At 41.5% G+C, this 12,604-nt stretch overlaps 1 long non-coding RNA gene across 2 annotated transcripts; it reads right to left on the reverse strand.

Moving 5' to 3' along the window:
• Positions 1-9,242: 9,242 nt before the first annotated feature.
• On the reverse strand, positions 9,243-10,809 carry LOC148183207 (uncharacterized). 2 transcript variants are annotated; one of them, XR_015773629.1, is made up of 3 exons: positions 10,747-10,809; positions 10,178-10,319; positions 9,243-9,641 (listed from the first exon to the last, which is right to left on the reverse strand). It is a non-coding gene; the product is annotated as an uncharacterized LOC148183207 (long non-coding RNA). The 2 variants fall into 2 exon arrangements; XR_015773628.1 differs by lacking the exon at positions 10,747-10,809 and adding an exon at positions 10,483-10,647.
• Between the last annotated feature and the right edge of the window lie 1,795 nt (positions 10,810-12,604).

The raw sequence follows: 12,604 nt of genomic DNA on the forward strand, positions 1-12,604 counted from the left end.
CATTTAGTAGCCTCCACTAGGACTTGTCAATCTTTCAAAGCATAGTGCATGTAATAGATATCAAACTTTTTCTAACTTTCTGATGGGACACTAGGATTTGTTTTTTTCTTTTTTTCCCTTGACACTATTTGATCACTTTAAATTTTGCTTTTGTGACTCTTCTATTCCTAACTAGCTTGCTCTGTTAGGATGCAGTTGTTGGAGTCCATGAGAGTCAATGGCCTTAGATTGAAAGGTGATTTGTGAATTAGGGATTCTGTGGAAAACTAATGATAATTGGTTTGTTTCTTCATGAGAATGTGAGGGAAGGAGAGTAGAATCAGAATTCTAAACAGTTAGTGATGGTGGTGGAAGCACAGGAACATGCTCAAGCCTTGGGAAGATTTTCAGTTTGGCTCTGCACACCACGTGTCTGACTCTGGACGGAACAGCCTGTGTTAATTATGTCTTTAATCCCTCTTGCACCAAATTGCTAGTGGTTGAGAGAAAGAAACCCATTGATCAAAGGCAGAGTTTTCAAGCATAATAATAATTTGTAAATCCAGTACTTCTACAACAACAGTTGCATCATCTCCATTGTAAGCAGATTTTTGTGCATTTCAGAGCACAAGTAAGGCTTCATTTCACTGGCTATTGTGAAAGCACTTGTGGATTTGATTCTTGGTACATATGCACAATTAAAACTTGAAGATTTTTATTTAAATACAGTTTATGGATTATGCACTTCAGCCTGGGCAGCCTTCCTTCATGCCCCTGCTTTTGTGGCACGTCTGCTCTGCACTAGGAAGCTCCTGCTGCCACTCTTTGCTCAGCTGAGCTGCAGGTTGAGATCAGCTGGTGGAAGAGCCTTTGCTTCCATCTGGAGAACTGAGGCATTTTACATGCAGGGAGGCTCACGGTAACAAGTCTGCAGGTTAGAAAGGCAGAATTCCTGAATGGTTTCCAGAGGTTGCCAAACTGTGTTACATCCCTGCTATTCACTGCTTTGCCTGCTGCCTTTGCACACTGTTATGTCAGGGCATGGAGGACCCTGTGCTTCAGATACCTGGATAATATTGGACCCTCTTCTGTATTGATTTCAGAAAATACAGTGTGTGCATTTCTTTAGCAGTTGCAGGCACATCTTAACTCAAAATTTGTCCTGTAGGGAGGCGTTTGCTACCCTGCAGCTACTCAAAATGTCATAGACAGCTGTATTTGCCCCAGCAAGGTAATCCTTGTTTCCCTCCTGCAGGCTGGAGCAACGCGCTGCTCACGGGGGCAGAGCTTATGCAATGCTGAAACTCCAGTTTCTTAAACCTGCACAGAGCGTTCCTTTCCCTGAGCAGCCCTCAAAATACAAAACCACTGAGATGCACTCAGGTTTAGGTGGTGTCTGAATGACCCAGGGCAGCTGTTGTGTTCCTGAGAGCACACACACACAGGCAGATTCCCTCTTCCCCCTGGCAGAGCAGTTACCCTGGCAACTATCACATGGCATGAGATTTTCCTTGCTAGGAACGAACACAGGAGCTAGATCTGACATGTGCTACGTCACACTCAGAGAATTCCTTAGATGGAAACACGTTCTGGTGGGAGAACTGACACCTTTTGCAGTGCTATGAGGTGAGTTCATGCCAACAGCAGTGTTGTGCTCAGAGTTCAGGTTCATTAGTGTGTTGCCTAAAACTGGTCTGTGTGACATTAAATGCGTAACAAGCATTTCTCCTGGAGGAGTTCAGTGAGGGTGAATCTAAGTTAGACCCTCTTGCCTACACCCCTTTAGTCAAAGATGCCTTATTGAAATTTATTAGTAGAATAATAGGGCTTTACAGTTCCTGGAGAATCCTCTTAAAACTTGGATAGTGGGGGTTGGATTTGCTCAAGCTGCTGACTTTTTTAAGACCTCTCATAAACAGAAGAGCGTGTGTACATTGTGTGCCCCCTTCCTGAGGGCCTCAGGATTCACAGTTCTGTTGTTTGAGTGCTGATTTTACAGAACATCAGTAGGGCTTGTTGACAGAGGTATCAGTGAGATCTGAGTAGGAGAATCATTAAAAAGATCAATTCTGCAATAATCTGAAGGGCTTTTTTTCTGATGTAGATATTTTTTTTGCATCAGAAAGCTCAAAGACTGAATATTTACCGGTATCAGTTTTGCTAAGTCATTCCTCAAGTGCAAGGGTTTGGATGCAGGTGTTCCCTTGAGTTCCAGATGTTCCATGGTTCTTAGAGCTATTAATGATTGTAATAGATATCTCTGATACAGATTTCAGAGACCCATGGACATGGCAGAACTTTTTCTTTCTTTATATCTTTCCTCCTTTTAATATTCTAATCACTTTATTTGTCTTCCTAGCACCTAAATTAATGCCATCCTAATCATTCTGCATGGATTTCTACCACATTTGACATTTGTTATCAGTATTGGTAATTCCATTGTTTTCAGCAGATGGAGAGGTCACCTAGAAAAGGCTGCAGAGAAGTCAGTGTCTAACAGAGCCACATTCACATTTAGGTTTATACCAGTTGCATCAGGAGAGCTGGACAGGGATGGAGTTTTACCAAGAAATTTGGAAGGTTGAGGCTATAATCAGAGGTGCTCAAAACAGAAAAATCTCAAAGTCTTCCATGGGAAGGTAGGGCTAGGAGAGGAATTCTTGACTGACTTTCTTCGCTGAATATCTCAGGAGTGAGGTTGCCTGTATAAGGAATGCTGATGAGAACAGGACAATGAATGCTGAGATCAGTTGTTTTTTTTAAAGAAAAGTTTGAAAAGGGTTCCCCAAAGAACAAGAAGACTCAAAAGGTATTTATTTTGCTTTGTAGTTATTTTTAAATTAATATGTTTGTCTTCAAGGGGACTCTAATTTAAGAAAAGATAACCCAAGTGATTTTGAATTTTTCATTTAATGAGCACATCTTCTCATGTGCTTTTAAAGTGTTGTTGGCTTTGTTCTCCTTAGGAATCACATCTAGAAGCAATAGCAGGCTGTGGTCACCCAGTGATGTGAAGTTTTCATATTGTCTTTCTTGTCCTGGCACAAGATGCTCTCCCCTAGTCTGGTTAATCCCTGATGAAGAATTCTCATGCTGCTGCTAGAATGGGAGAAGAAATTGTTGGGTTGGGTGGAAGTTTCTGAAGCCTGTGACGCCACTGGCTAGCTAATGTGCTGATTTCATAATAAAACACTGATGAGAAGGCCAGAAAGTACCTTTTGCATTGCTGCCTGTGCTGCTTCTGCTTTCTTCAAGGAAACACTGAAACAAGTGTACAGACAAATGAAAGGCACTGAGGGAAGGCTTCTTGTTGTGTAAATTCATCGTTACTAAACAAGGAAACATGTCAGATGCTTTGCAGAGTATCCCTGGATGTGGACAGGGTTGCTCAAATGCAGCACATGATCAGGGCTGTTGCTTCCTGCTGTAATGAACAGACTGAAAACTTCAAAAGGAGATTTCTGGCTGGGCTGTGCTGTGTGTGCTCACAAGGCCTGTCAGTCTGTCATTCCCATTTGATTTAGAATGATGAAAGCAGAAGGAAAATCAAACTCAGTGAAGTGAGTTTGGTTTGATGGGATTATAACTCCCAGTGCTCTGGGGAAGGAGTGATGATGCCCATGGTAAGTGTGAAACAGCACTGCCAGATCTCACATGACAATGGGCAGGGGCCTCAGCACTGCCTGTAAATATGGACAAGACCATTGCAAGGACCTAACTCTGAGCTTGCTGCCTTTGGAGCTGTGTGGTTCTTGGATTTTGGTTTGGTCCAGCACTGGGTGGATGCTGAACATGTACATTGCTGCCTTCCCAAGGGTTAGGATATCTGCAACTCAGGTTTAGCACTGTATGGCTCTTCTCACAGGTTCAGCTCAATCTTTGGATAAGCAGGTTGGTTCCTATGTGTACTTTTTGTGGAGTTGGAGACTCTCCAGCCTCACACCATGAAACAATTATTGCAAAGAGAAACAATCCCATATTCCCATCTTCCAACACCAGAGTATTACAAGTTAACAGTAATTTACTCTGTTCTGCCCAGGTCTGTGAGCAACTGCACAAAGTTGCTAGCATGAACATATTAAAATGAAGTGTATTACCTTTTTAAAACCTAATCCTTTGTTCCTAGTAAAGTACAAACTGCATGCCAGAAACCTCATTCAGTTTTCCAGCTGTCAGTGGAAGGACCTTTGTGCACAAGGGTTTTTTTTCCAGCTGTATTGGTTTTATTACATATTTTCCCTCTTCTGAACATTTTTTATTCCTAAAATGGCAGGCTGAAAGTGCTCCTGCTCCATCACTTTGTACACAGGCACCTGAGTCTGTGTTTGTGCTGTCATTTTGGAGAGAGCAATATCCTCTTCTGTGAATCTGTGGAAGTGCTGCAAATGCGTTATGGTGGATAACATCCACTCAATTATACAGAACATCTTCCACAATTCCTACAGAGAGAACAACAGAAGTGACAACCAGAAGTACAGTCAGAAAAAAGCACGAGGCATTTGCTCAGTAGAGTGGGATTTTAGTCCTGTGCACTGAAGAACAATGACAAACAACATGCTTGCTGCTGTATTAATAGGTTTTATTTCACTATGACTCTTACATGATATTTTTCAGCTTGTCATCCTTTTTCTGTGCTAATCCCTGCTGCAAGGTTTTGTACACATCTTCCCCTCTCTCTGTCCTTTCTGATAAATTTCCCAGGAAATGAAACGGGATAGAAATGCTGGGGTAGTACTAAAAAGACAACACAAACTCTTTCAGTGAGGAGGAATGGATGCTGTGATTCTTGTCTTATTTGATGTCTAGATGTTGAAATCCTAGCAACCACCCCATGTGTAAAATTTGAAGCTCTTGCATGAAATTTTTTAAGGTGTTTTCTCTTTTTTAGTCTGAATTTGTGTGTTGTTTATTATATGCTTCTGGAATCTTTATTTTTAACATTTAGTTCATACTTAAGCAGCATTGAAAGCTTAATTTATTAAGAACCAGATTTAGTTCTACAGAGGAGTGTGAACCCAACTACCCAGGCACAATCTTTCTTCCTTTAATTTAGCTTCATTTTTCCAGTACTTTGAACTATTAATTCAGCTCTCAGTGCCTTTACATGGGCAGTGTTAAAAACATGTGACAGAATCTGGTTTTCTCTGCAAGGCTGAATGAAGTAATTTTAAGTTATATCTTTTATTATCTAAGATTGTTATTAATGATGTGAGACTGAGCAATTCTTTACAATGTAGCCCTCTTCTATATGTCTTGTTTTCTAGACTAAAGTCAGAATATGTCAGAAACTTCCCCTACAGGCAGATCTCCAGCAGCACATACACTGTTGATGCTGCAATGCCTGGCTGCTTTAATTTCTACACACAAACAGAAATCTGGCAAGAGAAACTGCATTTGGTAGATCATCTGATATTCAAATGGAGGATGATTGAAGCAAAACATTGCGGAAATGTAGCTCAGGAAAACTTTTGTTTCTCCCAAAGCAATGATTTTTGTCTTAGCATTAGATTATAAAACAGCTGGGTTTTAGGACAGCTCACTTTCTAAATAATGACACATGTACCAGGAACATTTTTCCATTCAAAAAACTGCAATAATTTACTTATTCTTTATATATATTAGTTATTTTGGTGGCTTTCTTAGCCTATTCTGTTTTGTAGGTTTTAGTCATAGCTCAGTTTTGTGGAAATAAAAAAGATTTCTCTGCCATAAAAATACAGTATTACCTCAAACAACTGGGTTAATTTTCACTTTGGCACAAGCATAATTCCTCAACAGGTACATAATAAATTCAAAAATAACTGAACATGAAGGCTTAATATTTGGTTTTCAAACAGGTGCTTGAATGCTGAAGTATTCAAATAAAGTGAACATAGGACTTGAGTAATAGGGCCTGGCAATTCAAGTCATTAATGTTTTGGGTTTTTTTTTTCACTTTACCATAGTTATAACTGGCACTGATTTCCATTTCACACTTTTGCTGTAAGAATTACTTTTAAAACAGCAAGTGTCTATTCCATGGGGGCCTTTTCCTTCTGTTTATACTTGCCCTTTAAGTGTATAAAGTGGTCTGATATAAATGACAGCTTTTGGACTTTGCCCCAAATAACCAGCAGAATAAACTGTTTTCATTTTCTTCCTGCAGTTACCTTATGAGTTAGACCTCCTTATTTTCTTCACAGTAGATTTCTTGGATTTCCCTTGTTGGTGAAGCTGTATTTCTGTGTGTCTGCGGAGGAACAGATTGTTTTTCTTCAAATCATCATAGTTATTTTTTTTTGCATAAAAAGGAAAAAGAATTTAAAAATAATTTTAATGAATTGCAGCTGAAGATCTATAAATTACTTGAAAAAATGGCATTCTAAGGAGTTACTGTAATTAACTGAGGCCCTGATCCTGGAGGAATTATTGTGTGGGTGCTTTGCTTTATGGAGATACCACTTACACCAATGAGGCTTTTCTGGTTTTGTGATTTGAAGACAGGGACTTTTGGAGACTCCAGATCAACACTTTTTAGGGACTGCACTTAGATAAGTTAATTCGATAAACACATTAACGGTAGTGGAGAGGATTTTATACCCTGTCCTTAATCCTGGCTGGGGGTGCTGTAGGGGTGCACAGATGTCATCCCTGCAGGAGTTTGGGATGCTCAGGAGCCGCGATCCCGGTCAGGGCGTGCAGACCCCGCATCCCTCTCCGGATGCAGGGAGCTGAGCGCTCCTCTCACAGTGCGGGGACCCCTGAGGGGTGTTGGAAGGCTCAGCTGCCGTACAGCTCTGCACTCCACAGAGATAACACCAGGGATCTGAAGTTGGGCTGTGTGTACGGCAGCACTGACGGTGCAGGATCCCAGCAGCAGCCGGGAGCTGCAGGGCCTGTTCCACATTAGTGCCCAGAGGCAATTGCTGTTTACACCGTGACAGCGTCAATTATCACCTACAGCACTCCTGCCAGGAGTAAAACGGCGATGACAAAGATGCAATTATTTGGTCATTTGCTTCCCGGTCCTCTGATAATGCCGGTGTCCGACTGCTTCCCTAGCGATGCTTTGAAGGCTGTGATGTCTTACACTGCGAGGTGTTGAAAGCTGTGGATGTGCTGGCACGGGAGATGCGCTGGCTAAAGGAGAGCTCCCGCCGCTCTCTCCCTAACATCGAGCGCCCCGGAGATTCTGCTGCCTGGGGAAAATAGATCACAGCCATGCAGCATCCAAATCAGCATCTGAGGGAAGCGTCAAGGCCCAGGGAGGCAGTGTTAGCGCCTGTAGTTACCTCACTTTGGCAGTGTTATGTTTCAGGATGAGGTGAGTCGCTGACTGTGTTAGCTGTGTTCCGGGGCTAAGGCCAGCCCGGCCGGCTCCTGATGGAAGAGGAGGGAAAATTGCTGGGGTCACTCGGTGTGGTGACAGCTGGGGCACACCCAGGGGCTCTTTGCCCTCCAGGGAGCAGTGGAGACCGGCGGGGACAATCCCAAACTCTGTCCCTGGGTTCTGGGACAGCTGCAGCGCCAGGAGCTGGCGACAGAAGAGAAAATGGGACGGACACCCTGTGCCACTGCGTCCTCGGGCTCGTTCACTGCTAAGTGCTCGTTCCTCTCAAGCTGACCTTTCCATCAGCCCTGCTCCTCCGTGTCCCTCTCAATTCCCACCACTGCTGCTAATTGGTGCCCGTTAATCACCTCCCGGAGCAGCGGGCACAGCCAGCTCTGCCTGCTCCTGGCTGAGCTGCCCAGCCACACCTTCCCTCCAGGACAGAGATCTGGCACAGCTTTAGGACTTAATTTATTTTAGGGAGACAAAAAGAAAGAAGAAAGAAAAATAAATAGCTGACAGCTTTATTTCTTGATTAATTTTCTATTTAGAGAATGTACTAATGATGTATTTAACAGAAAATCTGGAGCAGGATTGAGTTTATTGATTAGCTCTTTCCTTACCACTGGTAAAGATTTTTTTTCCCCAAGTGCATCCCATCTTGCCTCTAGGGAGAGCTGGTATAACTTTTTCTGTGATTTTCTCTGTGGAAAACCTCTGTTGTGGAAGCATAACCTTTCTTCATGGGTCTCTCCCTTTCAGTAGTAGACTGCCAGTTTAAGAAAGAATCTGATGATGAAACTGAAACATTTTATTTGATCATTTTCAGAATTTTCAGAATTTTCAGAAGTTCAGAACAGCAGATTTGGGGAATTTGTTCCAAGAAAATTTTTTTGCCTACAGTTATGAGTGTAACAATATATTGTTAAATAGTGAAGGAAAGTGGAAATCAGAATGAATTCCCCTGAAGAGTTTTTTAATGTCATAAGAAATATTTTTATTCTTTTGAATTGTAGCAAATTTACAAGATGTAAAACTTGCAGAGTCTCCTGGAAAATTGCAGAGGTTTCTTATAGCCCTTACGAGTAACAGGGATGAGCGTTACAAAGATGATTCTTTTTTCACACAATTAAAATACTGGTTTGACCTCTTGGTGTCCATTTCCAGCAAAGGCTGGTGTAAAGCAAACATAAGAGATTAACAGACTAATCTTCACCGGGAATTTTCTTCTGGACTTGGCAGGATAAGGTATCTGTCACCGGGCCATGATCAGCAAAATTGTGCTGCTGGTTGGAAAAGTGACCATCTATGAAATGCTCTTCAGGACATAATTCACTCAACTCCATATATACGAAATTCTCTTGCACAAAAAAAAGCCCATGCCAGTGTCAATCACATTAATTACTTATGCAACAAAATGTTGTTTGTTGATACTGGCATTTATAAACTGCAAGGGAAGTTTTTATCCTTCCCAGTGATTAGGGCTGAAAACCTAATTACAACATGTTCATAACATCAAGTGATGTGTTCCTGCAGCTCTTGCTCCCTTTGAGCACAAGTAATTGGCTGCAGAAGCAATCAGAGTTCTTGCTGTAATAGAAAATAGCAACATGCTCTGAGAGCCCTGGTGAAAGAAACCCGAGATAGCAGCAAACCCCCTTAGTGACCTCAGGGAGGTTTCTGGGGCTGAGGTAATGCAGAACCCACATTCAGCCGCTGTGGGAGAAGAATCTGAGACTATTATTTTTGTTTTAAAGCCAAAACTAACAGTGAGACCTGCAACTCGGTCCTGGCCATCAGCACACACAGTGAGGTTGTGTTCCCTTTCATCTTGGAATAACCTAGAACTCAGCTCACTTTGTTGTCTGATGAATCTACCCAGACAATCTACGTTAAACAGTGGCAAAACTTGGTCTATGAAGAAGTCAGTGCTCAAGAATGATTATTGCTGGCATAAGAAGATAAAGCCTTAGTTCTATAACAATGGAATATTTGTCATTAGTGCTACAGGAGGAGCCCCAGTAGAAAATACAGCATTACTCTTTCAACAGAAAGCAGCTCACCTGTTTCATTCACATGTTTAAGTGTGTCAGCCAGAGCACAGATGTTTGATGGAGCAGAAATGGCATGTTAATTAAATTGCACAGGAACACTTCCTGTAGCCTTGTTCTTCAAGCCAGGTGCTAATCAGAGGGATGGACTCTACACAGTCACTGCAGCCATGGGCTGCTCATCTGCTATGGAAGCACAAAGGAAATATTCTGAATGCGTTAAACATTTGTGAAAAACATTACTTCGTTTTATTGGTGCTCTGCAGGATCTTGGAGATGCCTTTTGAAGGATGTGGAGTTTCCTGAAAGGAATTAGAGCAGAGACACTCTGGCATTAGTAAGAGGGAGTAAATAATAAGTGTTATTTGCACAGGGGAAACTGATCTGAGTATAACATAATAAGATAATAAGGAGAAATTAAGTAGTAAAAAGATTTTGGTTTTACAGCAAAAACTGCATGCTGAAAATTTGCCTATTAATCTAATTTCACTGCTAGTTCCCTGTGAAACTTTTAGTCTCAGGGGGTCATTTGTCAAATCTTCCGTTAATGTTTCATTAAAAGTAATTTAAACTTGTGGAGAATGTAAGTAAAATTTGCAAGTACACATTATCTCCCCTCAGCTTCAGGCTGTCCTGACCCTCCTGGCTAACTTTGGCTGCTGCTCATCAAATATTGAGCAGCTCTTAATGGAATTGCATTCACTCCACAGCCCCACAAAAGAAAATCATGTCTGAGTGGGCCACACAGGCCAAGCAAACCAGAGGAGCTAAAGAAATAAAACACCAGCAAACAAACAAACAATTAAAAAGAAAAACCAAGAAGAGAGATGTTGCCAACCTTTTACATCCTGAGCTGGGAATAATGAAGGTAACTCTCACTTTTCCCTGGCTGGTGTCACATCCCTCATCCCTGCTGTTTAAAAGGCCACAAGGAGGGTGAAAGCTCAGTACCAACTTCAGAGTTTTTGGTGCTGCTACTCCTGTTTATCAAGAAGAAAATATTAATTAGAGCATTTAAAAAAAACTAAGTATAAGCCTAGTTCTCAAAATTATTTAATAATATTTAATTGGAGGGAGGTTCAGATTGAGAGAGACAATGGGGATGGAGTTGAAAAGACCTGCAGGTGTGTTGGTAGGGCACACCTGGGAAAAGCCTGCAGGTACAGGGCTGCTCCTCTATTGTATTTGATGTTAATGGACATTTAAAAGGAAAAAATGTTTCTTAACACACTATTTTCAAGTACTTGGGCTGATACTTTCTAAGACTTAGTTGTAAGTATAACTTTAATTTTAAAGAACACTGCACCAATTTAAATGAAGATTTTTAGTTTTCTGATCAGGTAGGCAAATTGTTATCTCTTTCAAGAAGAAAAGACCCTATCTAAGGTCACAAATGCTCTTTGATACCATTGCATGTAAATTGTAGTTTGTATAGATTTATCCCATTAGAGACAAGCTTTCCTGGCCCACTTGAAAACCATTGTACATGACTTTGGTGGTAATGCATTAGCTTAATTGTAATTAGCCTGATTAGCACCAGCTGAACTTAATTTATTACATCTGTGATTAGGGCTGAGATGTGGTGGTGCGTCTGTTTCTACACCAGTGTGCCTGGGAAGAGCCCAGTCTGGGTTAGGCTGGTGTGTGGCAGTGTCTGTCATGCCCACTTATTGTCCATGAGCAGGAAATCCATTCCAGCAGATCCAGGGAAGGAGCTGGCAGTAGTGCTGTGACAATTTCAATTAAAGGTCTGAGAATGGTAATTATGTTTACATACCAGCACTCTGATTAAATGTAAACTAATTATGTGACAAGCTTAAACTGTGACCTGAATTACTCTTGCAGCATCACAGTTGGATTTCAGCAGAGTTTTTGGATAATACATTAGCATTATAACAGCTTGTTTTTTTTGTAGATGTGAAGTATTACAAATATTACAAAAAAAAAATTACAAATATTGGACTAATCCAACCTTCCTTTCTTTACTTTTTCCATCCAGCTTCAAGCACAACCTGTAGCTATTATTTATTTTAGCTGCTCAAACCCCTACTCATAAAGCAAGAGGTATTCATCTCATATATAATATAATAGAACTATATATAATAGTTCAGGTTGGAAAGGATCTCTGAAGATTATCCAGTCCAACCCCCTGCCAAGGCTGGGTCACCCAGGGCAGGTGACACAGAACACAGCAGGTGGGGTTTGGATGTTTCCAGGGAGAGACTCCACAACCTCCCTGGGCACTGTTCCAGTGCTCTGCCACCCTCCATGTAAAGAAGTTATAAAATCATTGTCAAGTAGTTCCTCTTTTGAAGCAAATATGAGTTCACAAGAATTTGCTGTGCTGGCTTTAGAGGGTCTCAGGCAGGTGGGATGTGGGCAGTGTCTGTGCCCAGCTCTTTGCTGAAGCCTCTCATTGTCCTGAGGAGGAGGAGGGATGATCCCTGTGGGCTGTTGTGTGAGTTATCAGCTGAGAAGCAGAGTTTGTGACCCCTCCTAAAGCCATATGAATGCAACAGTTGGAAGAAACTCTCAGGTGTTTCAAGAACCAAGTGCACAGCTGGGAACTGTGACCCCAGATTAATCTGTTTAACATAATCTACAGTCTACCCAGAGCTGGAGTTCCAGCAGTGATCTAGAACTAAAGCCTTGCAGTGTGTGTGGGATCTGACCAATAGAAACTGCAATTCTGAACCTCTCATGCACAGCCAAATGACAGAATTGTAGAACAGCTCAGCTTGGGTGATGCAATGCCTAATCATCTTCCCTGTGCCAAGCAGGGCTAAATTCAATGTTAGGTTAGGTTGCTCAAACTCTGGAAGTCCTGCAAACTAGATCCTTTCAGTACTTCATTGTAGTTCCAGAGTTTCCACCTGGGGACAAATTCCACTGGGTTTGAATGGGAAAATCTCTGCATCAGAGTGTTGTCTGGTTCCAATATACTTTTGATCCAAGATAAATCAGTCTCAGAGCCTGATCCACGAGTCTGAACGTAGCATCCTGTGATCCTTTCAAGGGATCTCAGTCTCAAGATCAAAATACATAAAAAACTGAACTGTTTATCTAACACTGAGCATCCCAGAACTTCAGATTTTCAAATTCTTTTGAAAATACTCATAAAAATGTAAACTGATGTGGTAGCAAAGAAATAATTAAATTCAACTAGAACTGTCTAATTTTACGGTGTTGTAAGACAATCATATCTTCTCAACTGGAATAAGGGATTACTCTTTTGGTTAAAGGATGACAATACCTCCAGTTCTAA

Source organism: Pseudopodoces humilis, chromosome 13 (assembly GCF_049639895.1).
Source record: "Pseudopodoces humilis isolate 2021_Gansu_Grassland_sample_001 chromosome 13, ASM4963989v1, whole genome shotgun sequence".
NCBI lineage: Eukaryota > Metazoa > Chordata > Aves > Passeriformes > Paridae > Pseudopodoces > Pseudopodoces humilis.